Genomic DNA, 16,906 nt, shown 5'->3' on the forward strand with positions numbered 1-16,906 from the left:
TTTTCCTGCGAAGTGTTTTTTTCGCATCTTTTTTTAAAATGTTCTCTCAAAAGAAATAAAGCTGTTGTTGAATGTCCCATGATTATAAAAGTTAATGTTTCGATGACACGCAGACAGTATAAAGTTTAACTCCGCCATCCTAATTAAAATTGCATCATCAAGCAAAGTAGGACATGCACTCCATCTTTTTTGATTCGAGGATTTAGTTATTGGCCTTTTGTTCAAGATTGTGGCATTGCAACATAATTACCCTTGCCAAAGGGTATTGCATTTGGGTCTGTTTTTTACTGTGCACATGCGCAGCAAAAAGCAGGGCGAGCAAAAGGTTCATGTCGGTCCATCTGTCTGTCTGTCCACACGCATCGGTTTATGATCGAGGAACAACTCATTTCAATTTCAATGTTATATTTTGAACATGAATCAGAAAAACGAACCTCTAGTTTCGGTGTAATTTGTCTCTCAATGCGCCCAGGTCGTGCATGCCCAGAGGAGCGAGATCATTCGTTTTACTCTGTCTACCTGTCTAACGATCAAAGAAAATAGAAAATTATTCCAAACATGACACTTACTGTTTTAAAGGACGTTATAAAGGACACAGACAACAGGCACGAAGAACTAATGTGATGGGTTAAATAAGGTGGTGCACAAGGCGGTGGATGCACCGCATCAACTGCAGTAAACTTCTGGATTATATTTTTCTGTAACTTTAAAATCTTTATTTTATTTTAATTGAATTATATACTGGACTTGAACACTGTAGAACACACATCACCTTTTTTAGCATGTGCAAAACCCTTCAGTTTAGCAGTACTTGGACAGGTTAAATAAGGTAGTGCATAAAACACCATCAACATCGCTAAACTTCCAAAATTGTTTTATACGACTTTTAAAATAATTATTTTATTTCAATTGAATTAGATACCAAAACACTGTGCAGGGTAAAATGTTCTATGATCTCTCTAATTTGTTACTTGCAAAATCGAAGATTTTTCAAGTATATTGATTCGTCAATTTTTGTTATTTTGTCTGTTTGTCGGTCTGTTTGCCTGTCTGTTTGTCGCCTACAGGTCAGAATTTTCATTCGATCTTCACGAAACTTCATCACATGTTAGAGTTTGTCATAAGAAAGAAACCTATTGTTTTTGAGGTCAAAAAGCCAAGGTCAATAACTTCGGTGAGATTTCTAAAATCCTCAAATTTCATCCAATTGACTTGAAATTCGAAGAGGATTTATATTTAAGGTAACTGAATTTATTCAGCCAATTATTTTGAGGTCAACATGGATCAAAAGGTCAACATAGTCCCAAGGTCAACAACTAAGGAGGTATTTCTAAAATCCTCAGTTTTCATCCGATTTACTTGAAATTTGAAGAGGATTTATATTTCAGGTCACGGAATTCAAACAGCCAATTATTTCTGAGATCAACATACACCAAAAGGTCAACATAGGCCCAAGGTCAACAACAAAGGTGGTATTTCTAAAATCCTCAATTTTCATTTGATGGACTTGAAATTTGAAGAGGATTTGCAAATTTGGTCATTGAATTCAACCAGTAATTATTTTCGAGGTCAAATTTGTTTTATGGATTTTGCAATATCGTGCTCTGCACGACATCTTGTTTGTTTCTCTGTCTGTTCACACATAATGTGCTGACGTAGGCCCTGCAGGTCACCTGATGGTAACCAGAATTATATGTTTATTTTTCAACCAAGTATCTCCATAAAGTATGTGCGATTACAATGCAAGCACATCTATAAAATACATACTATTAAGAATGTGAGTACATCTATAAAGTACATACCATTAAGAATGTGAGTACATCTATAAAGTACATACCATTAAGAATGCGAGTACATCTATAAAGTACATACTATTAAGAATGCGAGTACATCTATAAAATACATACTATTAAGAATGTGAGCATGTCTATTAGTATAAAGTATGTGCTATTAGGAACATGTTTTTCTTTTAATATAAAATACATACTATTAGAATGTGCATAAGTCTATAGAATATATACTGTTAAGGATTCAGCGATGGAGGGATTCTCAACCCACTCCGGCTGTCTCTGGGATCTACAACGCCGGCCGGCTCAGCACAGGCCTCGGGTCACGAGTCTTCAATCGCGATACCAACGTAATCCTTGTACCTTGCCAGTTGGGGAAATATAACCCCTGGTTACAGACTGGTTTTGTCAGATGCCGAGCGTTTTCTGACAGTCTGTAACCATTTTTGATTTTATATGCCAATCGAACGGATCGTTCCTCGACGAGACACAAATTAATCCATAGTGGCAACTTCATACAAATTAACCAGATTTATTGGGAAACAACGGGGATCACAACACAAGCAAAATTCACTACTGTTTTTATTACCAATCCTCAACCCGTTCTTAAGGCGCTGTCACACCTTGACGATTTAGCCAGCAATGGCAACGTATAAAAATGTATGTAAAACGTTGGCGTATGCTGAAATTTTGATGTTTTTTTAAAGTTTTGGTCGTATGCATAACATATTAGTAACGGGCACAGAACGTTTCGTTGTCTTATAGATAACTTATACCAACGAATGATTAGCCTGTTGTCGACGTTCACAACCTATGCCCAACGATAGTTTAACTTAGGCAAAGCGCGCTGCACCTATCACCGACGAACTCGTGGCGTAGCCTGTTAAAAACCTGCCGCACGCCGATTCAAATCATAACCGCCTGAAAATTGAAAGTGTCAACCACGCAGTAACATCTTGATGATTTTGCCAGCGTATGCCGACCTATGAAAAATTTGCCGAACCAAGCTGGGACACGTCCAATACGTTATGGGTAAGTTGTGTACAAGTTAAGAGCACGCTGAAAAACGATGAAGTACGCTGTCATATTTCGTGGTACGTCTAGTACGTCGTGAAATTTCAAGCATACTGAAAATTTTACGATGTACTCAACGTATGGCTCACACGTTCCACTACGCTGGGAATAAGTTGTAGGCACGATATGCGATCGTTGACACACGGTGACACAAGTTCCTTGTAAGTTACTCATAAGTCGAAACATGTCGAGGTAATGTTTAGCATACCCGAAACTTATTTTCTCCATCAAGGCACATTTTCTTTTTTTCTCCTTGGCTCCATGAAGGCACATGACGAAATATCTGAAGTTGTTGTTTTTTTTTGTTTGTTTTTTTTTTTTTTAGTCTATCAAGAATTTTAAAATATATTCGGACATTTCCTTTTAAGTTTCGAGGTCGATGTGACAATATCCTCAAACAGAAAATATTCAGAGGAGGAACAAAGAAAAAGACATGAGCAAAGTAAAGAGGCAATTGGACGTGACGTAACGGCACGTGACGAAATATCAGACGTTATTGTTTTGTTTTTGTTTTTTAAACGCTGCCAATACGCCATTATACGGTAGCTGTAAATTAGGAACACGTTCAGCAAGTTCTGTGGTCGTCCGGAAGACGTCACTCAAATACGTCTACATATGTCAATATGCGTTGGAGGTACGTTACACATCGGTTCAAAGCATGTTACTCATAGGTTAGAAATAAGTTTTGGGTACGCTAAGCATTACCTCTACGTGTTTCGACTTATGAGTAACTTACAAGTAACGTGCCTCGACATGTGTCAACGATCGCATAACGTGCCTCGATGTGTGTGCAACGATCGTGTAACGTGCCTACAACACTTTACTCATAGGTTATAAATAAGTTTTGGGTACGCTAATCGTTACCTCGACGTGTTTCGACTTATGATTAACTTGCAAGTAACATGTGTCGACATGTATCAATGATCGCATAACGTGCCTACAACTTATGGCCTGCGTAGCAGAACGTGCGAGTCATACGCCGGCATACGTCGTAAAATTTCAAGCATGCTAAAAGTTGAGGACAACCGCAAAGTACAACGATGAAAGCCAGTGTACTACAACGTATGGCTGTGTTTTTCAGCATGCTCTTAACGTATACAAAACTTACCTATAACGTATTCGACGTGTGTCAGCGTTTTAGACAAATTTTTCATAAGTCGGCATACGCTGGCTAAATCGTCAAGGTGTGACAGCGCCTTTAACTAGGGAACCACGGACTACAGGTTTCGAGGGGGTCGCGACGGAAATATGCCTTAAACAACATGCAGAAAAGGAGAGACAGACAGACAGACAGCATGCATGCAAGACAAGACAGAGTACTTGGTGATGTTTCATGGACGAGAGGACAGCGTCAAAAGCATGAATGTCGCTCGCAACAGATGGATGTCCACGGATTCAAGCCCCAGCTCGAACGCGCCGCGTGGCGAAATGGAGGCGTCATACTCTTGTCCCCTTCGCACCGCACGCGGTCTCTGCACGCTCTGACCCTGCGTAAGGTCGACGATAGGCCTCAGCCGATCTCTCTCACGGTCCAGCATTCAAATCCAGGCCTGGCCCGTTCATCAAACAAGGCCCAAGTCGAGGTACCGAGCTCCGCAGGCGGATCGACAAACGTGTCGAGCCGTGAGGTAAGTACGGAGGCTCCGCGGCCAGACGCAGGCCGAACCTGTCGATCACCTCCCCATACGAGTCGATCGTCGACTCGACGTGCAGGCCGCCTCTCCCACTGTCCAAAATGGCAGACTCGACGTGCAGGCCGCCTCTCCCACTGTCCAAAATGGCAGACTCGACGTGCAGGCCGCCTCTCCCACTGTCCAAAATGGCAGACTCGACGTGCAGGCCGCCTCTCAAAGCCGACTAAGTGCCGTTTTTGTACCGGCAGATTCCACACTGTCCCTCCTTCGTTCGCTCGCTTCCAAAACACGTGTTTCCACACACCGAACCGTTTTACGAAGCCTTCGTTTCTCTCGCTTCGACACACGAGCCCGCCTTCCTCGGCGAAGCCGTTTTGTATTTCTGCCAAACTCAACCCTTTTCTCTCTTTTACAGTTTTCTTACGTTCGCTCGCTTCGAACCACTCGCTCCTCCCCCTTTTCGGAGCCGACAAAACTCCTCCCCCTTTTCGGAGCGACAAAACTCCTCCCCTTCGCGTCACTTCTTCTTGTTGGCCACACCCTCTCAGCCGACTGGGCGGGGCCTCGTACGAGATGAGGAAGAAGAAGAGGGAGTTCTCGTTCCACCACCACCGCATAACAGTAATACAGCCTCTTACACCTCCCGACACACATGTAACGTCCATTTTACCAAACAACCTATCTATACATGCATTTAATGGGGGATCTGAGCGAATCATATATTTAGTAGTGCAATAAGGGCCATTTCCGTAACAATACTATTGAAAAGTGAGTACATCTATAGAGTACGGATGATTGGAACATGAGGACGTGTCCAAAATGCATACAAATGGAACATCCACCCATCCATTGGGACCATACTCTGTGCAGATCGTTGGTGCTGCCGAAGCAGTCTCCTTGGCTATTGGACACAATCTTGGACAGGTCACTCCAACACAGGATACCAGCAAGCTGGCACTCATTTTGCCGACCTCAGAAGGATGACCGGCAGGGTCAACCCCACCTGGTATTAATTCCACAGCCAGGTGGAATTTGAACTCAAGATCCTTGGATCCCAAATTTGAACTCAGTATCCTTGGATCTCAAGCCCACCACCCTCACCATAAAGCCAAGGAGAGGAGGAGATTGGGACCATACTCTGTGCAGAGCGTTGGTGCTGCTTAAGCAGTCTCCTTGGCTATTGGGCACAATCCTGGATGGGTCACCACTCCGACACAGGATACCAACATGCTGGCACTCATTTTGCCGACCTCAGAAGGATGACCGGCAGGGTCGACCCCACCTGGTATTAATTCCACAGCCAGGTGGGATCTGAACTCAAGATCCTTGGATCCCAAGCCCACCACCCTAACCATGAAGCCAACACCAGAAATAATGGAACGTGAATACATACAATAATACATACAATTTTTTTTAAACAGTAAAATCAATGTATGACCAGGTAGGTAGGTATCTCTCATCCTGTTACATCGATGTTTAATTTTCACAGCAATATGGTTTGTGTGATAATGTATTCTTTTGTTACTGATGTTAAAACTGCTCTTTGTGTCACATTTGGAATGATTCATCCGAAGCACGACAAGATAACTTCAACAATGGAAAGGAGATCTTAGTAAAATATGGATTTTCTTTATTGTCAAGAAAATCGAGCTGTAATTTCAAATGAGAAGCATTTAGGAATTATTTTTTGAAAAATGTAATTACCAGTTATGTGACGAGGTGAGACAAATGTTGTAAACTATCAGAGGCAAATGATTCTCTGAATTGAACATAATTTGTGGCTTTGAAATGCTCCATTAGTCGGAACACCCTTAGACAATGACCAAGTTGTAATTGAAAAATCTTGAAGCAAAGCCATCCTGGGACTACTGCGATTAGGTATACGAGCAAATACCCATCCTCCGGGCGGAATATTTCCGAGTTCCTGCGGAGAGGGCTTTGGCCCTTCGGCCAAGTTAATCTCCCACCAAACGAGCCGAACTCTACATCATTCCAAAAGTGGAGTTTTCACACTTAGCACATGAGATTATATTTCGATGGAAGATTAAATTACATTATTTCTGGATAGACCACATAATCACAATCATATTCGTTTGTATGCAGAACGATATTGTGGGGTAGTATCATTGGCTGAGGATGTGGCTGTGCCGCTGATGTGGTGCCCTCTGCCGGTCAAGGGCAGGAATTTGTAATTTATTCATGGTGCCTTGAGATAGCTCGCCGACTCTTGATGAAGAACACGGTGGGATTTTTAACGTCCACCAACTCATGGCAACAGACGGGACATCCGCTTAACATCCATCCGAGGGATGGCGCACACATTGATGAATCCCCCTTCGAACCCTTGGCCAGACAGGATGGAGGTGAGTGTGAGTACCTCCAGGGAGTCTCGGGCCACCCTGTCAGCCATTATCACATTAATATTCAATTTTGTTTTCAAATTTGTTTTTTGGAGTTGAGATATTAACACCTGATTGATCCAACTCGAGCGTTTGCCTCGTGATACTGCCCATGAGAGAATATATTTGTGCTCGCAGGTAAATTTTCACGAATTAGGCCTTTTTATCAGACTTTTTGAAAATTTGCAACCCCCTTCCCTCCCAAAGCAGTATCACGAGGCAGTATCACGAGGCAAACGCTCGAGTTGGATCAATCAGGTGTTAATATCTCAACTCCAAAAAACAAATCGGCGACTTCCGGTTCCGGTTTTGAGCGGCAAGAGGTCTCCTTCGGGGCTCCCTGCTGACATTCTCAAAGTTAAGTTCCGGTTGTTATTTGTCCCGTTTTAACTGTTTAATTTTCTCACCTACATGTTAATGTGTGTTCCTAGTTCGGTTTTGTTTCAAAAATCGTGCTATTTTGTGAGTATTTATGTCGACGTTCTCACCTGGTGTTTGAGGCCTAGTCCTAGGCTTGAGGCCTACCGGTTCCACTTGGTGTTCGATCGTTTTTTTTTTTTGTTTGTTTTTTCTCCCCATTACCTTCAATTTCTATCCTCCCCATTACCTTCAATTTTCATCCTCCCCACTTTCCAAATATCCCCCATCTCCCAACTAATCTCTTTCTTTATCTCAAAAAAAAAATAAAAAAAAAAAATAAAAAACCCAACAACAACAACAACAACAACCTTCTCCCGATTCTGCTACTTCTTCCTCTTAACTTCCTCCTCGTCTTCCTCGATTTCTTTTTTTTTTTTTACACTTCCATGACCTAATCTGTTGAACTCTCTCATACATTAATATTAACAACAAAAACGATCTTATAATGCTTCATCTTCCTCTCTCACACATGTGGTACTCTTTACTGTTTCACAATGCACTACTCTTCTGCTATTTTAACAGACTGCTCTCATTTCGACCTCTCCTTCATTCCTTGCCTAAAAAATCCAACTATTACAGCGCTTCTTCTCTCCATGCTCTGAATTCGCCTTCATTGCATCCATCAAGAATTGTGTTAAATCGTATATCTGACCTAAAACTTTTAAAAACCACAGTTTGCCATGGATGCTCGCTTTCCATCAACCATTCTTTTTTCCAACTTCAGTGCCAACTCACCCCCCTCACCCCTCACTCTCACTCTCAAAGCAACCATCCCACTCTTCTCCCTCCAAGCCTCCCTCTCACCTCTTTCAAAAATTCCCCCTCACCTTTCTCCCACCTTTCATCCCCCTCACTCTTCCTTCTCTAAGTTGCCCCCCTCTCATCCACCAACCTGCCTCCCTCCACTGCCCTCTCACCTCCATCTCTTCACTCCACCTCCTCAAATCCTCAACTGCCATCTTCCTTGTCTCTTGTCCCCCCTCTCTCACAGCACCACAGAGCCTTTTCTCCTCCTCATTCGGCCCCCTCCCCTCGCTATTCTGCAATACCCCACACTCCTTCCGCAACCCTCCTTACCTCCCCCCCTCGTCCCTCGTCCGACCCTCCCCCGCCCCCTCCACCTCCTGCACCAAAAGCCTCCTCCCCTACCTCTTCATTAAAAGTGTGGACCTCAAATATCCGGGGCCTTCGCTCAAACCTTTCAGATCTTTCCATGCAGGTTGCCACTGACAAACCAGACATTATCTGCCTAACAGAAACTTTCCTCTCCCAAGACGTGTCTGACTCCCAAGTATCTCTCCCTGGTTACTCCCTCTTACGGTATGACAGACCTGAGCCTCGTCCTGGTGGAGGTGTTGCTCTCTTCATCAAAGACTCTATTCCTCACTCTCCCTGCACTGCTCTCACTCCCCCACACCCCCAGGAATACCTCTGGCTTCGGCTTCCCCTCCACTCCCATCTCATGTTTATATGTGTACTGTACCGTCCACCGAACAGTGATGACTCCATCTACACCTCACTCTCCGAAAACATGGACCATCTTCTATCTTCTCATCCAAACTCTCTCTTCCTCTTATGTGGCGACTTCAATTGTCATCACGCCAGTTGGCTAGGTGTGGGTACCTCTCTCACCTGCCATGGGACATCAGCAAAAGCTTTCTGTGACTCATTGGGACTGACTCAATCGGTCAACTTCCCGACCCGGATCTCAACCAATGGTACTCCATCTCTTCTGGATCTGATTTTGACAAATTTCCCTGACAATATCTGCTGCTCTTCCTTCGCTCCAATTGGTTCTTCTGACCACGTCCTTATTAAAGTGGACATCTCTCTGGCTGTTATCAGAGAACCACCTCACCGCCGTCGAGTCTGGCATTTCACTCAAGCCGACTGGCAGGGTCTCCGAGCAGCCATCAAACTGACAGACTGGTCTCCTATCACTACTTTCTCAAACATCAACTCATCCTGGGAATTCTTTCAAAGAAACTTGCTCTCCCTCATGCACAGATTTATCCCCTCTCGTGTTCAGTTGTCTTACCCTTCCTCCCGCCCTTGGTTTACTGAAGCTTGTGGCGAGGCAGTTGTCCTGAAACAACTTGCCTTTGCCTCATGGAAAGCAAACCCAACTGAGGGCAATCTCAGTTCTTTCCACAAAGCTCGGAACAAGTGTGTATCTACCCTCAGGAGAGCCAGAAAACAACATCTTTCTCATCTCAAGTCTGAACTCTCAAACCTCTCTCCCTCCTCAAAATCCTGGTGGCGTTTAATCAAATCTGTTTCTGGTGTATGTTCCCCTCCATCCCCTCCCTTACCTCAAATGGCCGCACTGCTGATTCCACACGTGATAAAGCTGAATGTCTAAACTCGGTGTTTGCAGCTAAATCTTGTGTCCCAAACCCATCACTATCTCTACCCACTTTACCCAGTCGCACCCAACTGTCCCTGGACTCTGTATCCTTTTCTCCTGACAAGGTGGAGAGCTTGCTTTCAAACCTCGAGTCAGATTCTGCAACCGGTCCAGACGGCATCAGCCCACGTGTCCTCAAAGCCTGCTCTTCTGCTCTTGCTCACCCTCTCTCTGTTCTATTCACCCTCTCATTTTCCCAAGGTCATCTGCCATCTGCTTGGAAATCTGCTAACATCACTGCCCTGCATAAAAAGGTGCAAAAACAGATCCCTGTAACTATAGACCAATCAGCCTTCTCCCAATCATCAGCAAGGTTATGGAATCCATCATCGCTTCAGACATGAAATCCTTCCTCTTCTCCAATGGCTTGATTTCCAATCATCAATTTGGTTTCAGACCAGGTCACTCTACCCTAGATATGCTGCTACTGCTCTCCCATCAATGGATGGAGGTCCTCAATGCCAGACAGGAAATCCGAGCCGTATCCCTGGACATATCACGTGCTTTTGACACAGTCTGGCACCCTGCCCTACTCACCAAACTCTCTTCCCATGGTATTCAAGGCCATCTCCACTCATGGCTCGCAGACTTCCTCTCCTGTCGCAGTCAACGTGTGGCCCTAAATGGAGTTCTTTCATCCCCTCTTCCTGTGCAGGCTGGAGTTCCTCAAGGTAGCGTTCTGGGCCCTGTTCTTTTTCTGGTTTTCATCAATGATCTCTCGGACTCTCTGGAAAATCCTCTATTTCTCTTTGCCGATGACTCAACCCTCTGCCGTACCATCTGTCATCCCTCAGACCGGCAAGCAGCAGCTTCTTCGCTCACTGCAGATCTGGATAAAATCACAAACTGGTCCAACACGTGGAACATGTCTTTCAATCCAGACAAATCTCACACTCTCACTATGTCTCTTCGAAAGGACCGTTTACAAAACCCCCATCCACTTTCTCAACAATCCTCTGGAAGAAGTCTTTTCTTTCAAGCTTCTGGGTCTCACTATCTGCCATGACCTTTCCTGGGAAAGTCACATTTCCAACCTTGCCTCAAAAGCCAGTCGCCGAATGGGAATCCTCCGTCGTGCAAAGTCCTTCCTCGGCCCTCTTGAGCTCCTGACCACTTACAAAGCTTTTGTCCGTAGCCTGATGGAGTACTGCTCTCCCCTCTGGGCTGGTGCTCCTGCCTCCCACCTTTCTCGACTTCACGCTGTCGAAACCAGGGCTTTTAAGATCATTGGCATCTCCCGCAATGAAGCTGAGTCTTTGGGCCTCTCACTCAATCACCGCAGGTTGGTCGGTGGTCTTTCTGTCTTCTACCGACTCCTCTCCAGCCTTGCCCCCCTGCTCTCTCTGCGATTTGTCCCAACCACATTTCCACAGGGCGCTCAAGGTCCGCCAACAACCCCCTTCTGGTAAAACTACCAAAATCACGAATCACTGCTCATCTTCACTCTTTCATTCCTCTTTTTTCCCGCCTTTGGAATAAACTTCCTCACTCTATTCTTTCCCATTCTTCCCTTCAGGCTTTCAAAACAGCTGTTCACCACCACCTCTTATCTTCCCCCATCCAAATCCTCGATCTTTTCTACCCCCGATAATCCACCCAAGCCCACTTCCTTCAATTCTCCTGCTTTCCTTCCTGAAAGTCCCTTTAATGTCCATCTTCCCCTCGCCATGTTCCCCGTCCCATCCCCATCCCTCTCCCTTCCACAGTTCACCTGTGTCTGTTCCCCAATGTTTTGTCCCTTCCACTCCCGCCCCTCTTGTCTCATGCCTCCTTGCTGTGAGTTGTGTGTTAGCTCTCATACGAGCCTCGACCAAGGTATACAAAAAAAAAAAAAAAAAAAAAAAAAAAAAGCAATCAACGACATCGAACCTTCGTCTTCTGTTTGAATTGTTATGATTGAACCACTTCATTGTCCTTTTACAAATCACGTCCATGGTATTTTTCACTTCACCATAATATGTTACCAGGAAGCAATTTCCCAATAAACAATCAAACAAAATGATCATGATGATTACCTTACACGATCATTGTGAAGCCTGGTGTTGGTTTAACGGTTTCGGGTGGCTGGCTTAAGATCTTCGGCTCTTGAGTTCAAATCCCTGTTGTGCTGTTGAAATAACACCAGGTGGGTTGAGTCCACCTGTCATCCTTCCAAGGTTGGCAAAATGAATATCAGCTTATTAGCATCAGTGGCACACCTGTACCTTCAGGAAATTATTCAACCAGCAGCCATAGGCTTCATATGAAAAGAAGATGATGACAACAATGACAAATGAGTTTGATCATCCATGACATGTGATGTTCCAAGAATGGTTCATGAACTTCTAAACAGCTGAGGTTGGAACTTTGTGAATTTCATTTTGTTTGCTTCTGTAATATGTGAACAAAGATGTTTTTTCAGGGCCAAACTATTGCCTCATGATAAAACATATTGATGTAAAGATGCATATTCTTAATTATAAACGAGAAATGGGCCAGCAACGCCGGGTACCTCCTTCCACCGCATCCCTCCCTCATCCCAGCCCTTACCCTCCCCTCCCTCATCCCACCTGCACCGTTCCCCTCCTTCCTCACACACAGTAATTTGCACAGGGTGGATATTAAAGTGTACTTGTACATAATAACTTCAACAACAACAAAAAAAATAAACAAAATCTCTTTTGGCAATTTCCCCGGTGGCCTCCTGACTAATTAATTGTTATAGATAGCAAAGTACCCACCTGTGACCTGTGGGTGGGTCAAGTTTACGCAGTACTTACTGAAAAATGTGTAGTCTGTGTTTTGTAAAAAGGACTATAGCAGTTTGTGTGTTGTGTGCTTAAAATGTTCGAGATGGTCTAAAGGGTATGTTCCAATTGCAGTTAGTGTCAAAGGGGTCAAAAGGATCTAAACTCTTAATCATGTAAAAAGTGTCTGAAAAGGTCCAAGTGATCTATAGCTCTTAAATGGTCAATGCTCCAATCTGTCTGAAAGGTGTAAGGAGTCTTTGGGTTCTTCGGAGTCAAATGGGTCCAAAGGGTCTTTGGGGTCGAAAGGGTGTTTGGGGTCTTCAGGGTCTTTGAGATTGTATTGGTCTTTGGGGGTGTTAAAGATCTTCGGGATCTTTGGTCGAAGGGTTCTTCAGGGTATTTAAAGGCTGAGATGTTGTATGAAAATACCCTTAGGACAATCCCTGGGTCAGAATTGGTCTGTTTGCCAAATTTGGTGGTTGGTCGCCCAGCGGTCTTTGCAAAAAAAAAAAAAACAACTCCATCGTGCAGACATACAGAGATACAGAGAGATAGACAGATAAACAGACACAGACAGACAGGTGACAGGGATTTTATTTATTTGATCAACATCAGGGATTTTGGTTGCAATTCTTTCCAAAGTGCATGGGATGAGTGATCCGTCTCGGCCAATGCAGCGAGCTGGGAATTTTTCATTCAGGATGGCTCGAACGACTAAGGCCCAACGAGGGGGAGCGCCGTCCTGTTGAAAAATGATATCGGGTTGCAGGTCTTCAATCTGTGGGCAGATGAATCCTTCCAACATCTTCATGTGAATTACAGAGGTCACTGGGTCCTCTGCAAAGAAAAACAGACCCGCAAAGTGATCATGGAGAAGGTCACACCACACCCTCCACGTGACTGAGCATTTCCAAGACAAATGCCTTGCGTTTGGATTCGTCATTTGCTTGGACTTCCTGCAGAATCTGCACTTTACAGGCATAATGCTTCAGCCTTTCATGCAAAATGATGCGTGCAGTGGTGGTTGGTAGTCCCAGTTCTCTGGATGCGATGAGAAATGGTCAGGATAGAACCATCAAAAAAAATATATATGTGGAAAATATACAGACCCAGACCAGGAATCAAAACCAAGTCCTGGGATAAACCATACCATTGCTCTGCCATCTGAGTTATCTGAGCAACCACCAGCTGAGCGACAGAATTCTTCCACTTATACAGGTGCCACTCTCTTTCCCCCACTGCTTCCGGAGCACTCACTGCCAACCATGAGAGCAGCTCGGGCCTGATCTTGAGAGGGTCTTCCCCCTATGGGGGGGACACACGCAGTAAAACAGCACAGGTGTTTAATTTTCCACTTATATATCTATGTTGTTCTATCCTGTTCATTTCCAAGTATATTAGTTTGCCTCCTGTGGTGGTTAATCGCAGACATGGATGTGTCCCCCACAGGAAGAAGACCCTCTCGAGAGCAGACCCGAGCTGCTCCTATGGTTGGCAGTGAGTGCTCCGGAAGCAGTGGAGGAAAGAGAGTGGCACCTGTATAAGTGGAAGAATTCCGTCGCTCAGCTGGTGGGTTGCCCAGATGGTAGAGCACTGGTATGGTTTACTATAGGACCTGGTTTTGATTCCTGGTCTGGGTCTGTAATTTTTCCACATTATATATTTATGATTCTCTGGATGTGTGTCGATTTGATTTTCTGAGACTGTTGAAATAATTTATGTGCTCATTCAACATCTGCTGCACTTGTACTTGGTCGACCAGGACTTTTCTGTTTCTGACAACTTCCAGTTTCCTTAAACCTCTTGTACCACTCTCTGACACTGGTCCGTGATGGAGGACTCCTTCCACACCTTGTATGGAAATTACGCTGAACTTGCGTGTCGGATCTCGTCTCAATGAACCAGAGATTTCTCCTGTGGAGTCGCCATTTTCTTTTCATTAAACCACCAGACGTGAAAATATAAACTTTCTGAGTTCCTGTATCACATAAAACAAAGGGTATCATTGTATCATTTATGGTACTAACATATTAACAACCAAAGTCGTGAAGGTCTTTTCGGAATTCCCGGAATATCGTTTTTGGCCCTATCTCTCAATAGTGAACAATCCCTTGTAAAATTGAGAAATTCTCACATCCGGATCTGGATGTTCACCAAAATCTCATTATTTCATCCTTGTCGTACACCCAACCTGTCCACGATGTTTCAATTGCATCCATCCATAATTTTTAGACATCCTACTCAAAGGCAGACAGACAAACAAACAGACGGATGAATACATAACCCTGTCCACCTTCAGCGTGTAAGGGGGGGGGGGTAACAAGATTTCATCATTAATCTTCGGGGAACAACGGTACAGGCCTCAAGATCAACTCCTCTCCTTACAGTCCTGCCCCATCTCGTTTCTAAAATCAGTCAAAGTTACAAAGACAGAATGTCGAGAATGTCGAATTAGCCTGCACTGAGAAAACTATCCCAAAAATGCTGCCAAGTCTTGGCATTGAACCATTTACTGTTCCTTTAGATCATCAACTGGCATGTGCACTTGAACAGTTGAATGGGATAATCATGAAATTGTGTTTGGAAACAGTTTCACGAACCTACTGTTTGCCTTCTTCCCACAATCATGTCCCAACAACATTTTATGGTTAGGCCTTTAAGGTTCGGGCCTTTCGGTGAGGAATTAGGTTCTTACAAATTTATGACGAGCTGGTGTCTTCCTTTGAATTTAGACCTTCAAGTTTTGGACTGAGGCTTCTTGGCTCGGGCCCTTTTAGGTACTGAGATTAGGAAATAATGGTTTGGGAATACGAGTTAGAGCTTAATCTAGTATTAGTGGCAAGGGCCCTATGCCTCATGTGTACGAGCAAGGACCTCATTTCACCAGAATGTAGCACAACAGGAGGACTCATGGGGTGAGGGCTGTAATATGTAAAACAAACATGATGGTCTTGTCAAATCTGCCACATCTGACAAGTTTATTTCACACTGGATTGGAAAGAAGTGTGATAATGCAGCTCATTTGCATACACAGTACTTCTCAAACATAATTGAATGTATATCCCGCCTTGATTCACATTGACACGTCAGACATTTTGGCACTCAACGAGTGCCAGAGGATGGTCTTACCTTAAGATTAAAGCTGACACTTGTGACTCAGGATCAGAGCTTTAAGATGACAAATTATAACCTTTTGGTTTGAGATTAAACCTTAAGGATTTGGCCTTAAGATTGGAGTTTTAGAAAGCCAGTGATGGAGAATGTGGATGAGCAATGAGTGATAACTTGGCAGAGGCCGAGCGAAGCGAGATCAAGTCCGTTTATTTGTGATACGTGGAACACCCTGCAACTCACACCTGCAGAAAACAGACTTTTTGGAATGCGGGCCACATGTAAAATCCAATAATCTTGTAACTTTCTTAAAAAAAAATTCTCCATGGGTAGTCGCTCCTACGTTGAATGATTCGTGTCGGTCGCTCAAGCGGACACAGAGAAAACGAATAAAGGTGAAAAAGTGAGGGCGGAAGAAAAAAAGAAGTGAGGGCCTCTGCCGACGTTCTACGACATTGTCAAGGATGGTTGCGGATTCCTATTATTGTTAATTTACTTCACAGTTCAAGTCTGAATATTTAAGTGGTACGGCCACAGCCTGGTGCTGGCTTCGTGGTTCGGGTGGCTGGCTTGGAATCTTTGGGTCCTGAGCTTGAGCCCTGTTGGTTGCTCAATTAACACCAGGTGAGGTTGACTCAGCCTGTCATCCTTCCGAGGTTAGTGAAATGAGTTCCAGTGTATTGATATAGGGGTGTACAGCATCAGCACCAGGAGGTGCTGCACTATAAAGGACAACGTCATTCATAGAAAACCCTTTTTTTTTCCTCTGTAGTTTGAACTATAAAGGTCCCTGAAGACATTTGAGGTTCGGAAGAATGGACCATTCAGTTGGTGTCTTGGACAAATTCCTACTGTACGGTTCATGCAAAGAAATGACAATCCTGTTCTATAAATATATCGGAAGGTCCAGCGGAGAACGAAGGAAATTTTAACGATGCACCAGGCAACAAAACGACGAATGGCGAATACAATATCGCCAGTCGTTGGGTGTGCGAGTAATTTGGTCGAGAAATATCAACCCCATTGATCGGTTGCTTCGATTTGCTTTCGGCATCTTGCGACGCTCAGAGATGGTGGATCGAACCATGCATGGACCGACTTCAGAAGCCATGGATGAGGCTCAGAAGTGGACCACGAAGCTATAAACAGTGCAAGCCCAGACCATAGAAAGAGTCTGTCATCACTGCAAAAGAGGAAATATCTATTTTGGGTCCGGGTGGATCACTATTTTTATTCTGACTTTGGCATGATTTGCTCAACTGAGATTCGAGTTTTAGATGAAAGTTTCTGAAAAGTGAGTTCCAAATAGTCTATCAAATTGCATCACGGACATCAGGAATCTACA

The 16,906-nt window shown here is 44.1% G+C and overlaps 1 long non-coding RNA gene across 1 annotated transcript in view; it reads left to right on the top strand.

Moving 5' to 3' along the window:
• Window positions 1-14,817, top strand: part of LOC147012729 (uncharacterized) — a 36,760-nt gene extending 21,943 nt beyond the window's left edge. Inside the window, exons 2-3 of the long non-coding RNA XR_015051046.1 lie at window positions 13,900-14,019; window positions 14,213-14,817. This is a non-coding gene — a long non-coding RNA (uncharacterized LOC147012729). The remainder of the gene's footprint in view (window positions 1-13,899; window positions 14,020-14,212) is intronic.
• Window positions 14,818-16,906: the final 2,089 nt, after the last annotated feature.

This window comes from Eptatretus burgeri, chromosome 14 (assembly GCF_056783735.1).
Source record: "Eptatretus burgeri isolate ZD-2024b chromosome 14, Ebu_testis_v1, whole genome shotgun sequence".
Classification (NCBI taxonomy): domain Eukaryota; kingdom Metazoa; phylum Chordata; class Myxini; order Myxiniformes; family Myxinidae; genus Eptatretus; species Eptatretus burgeri.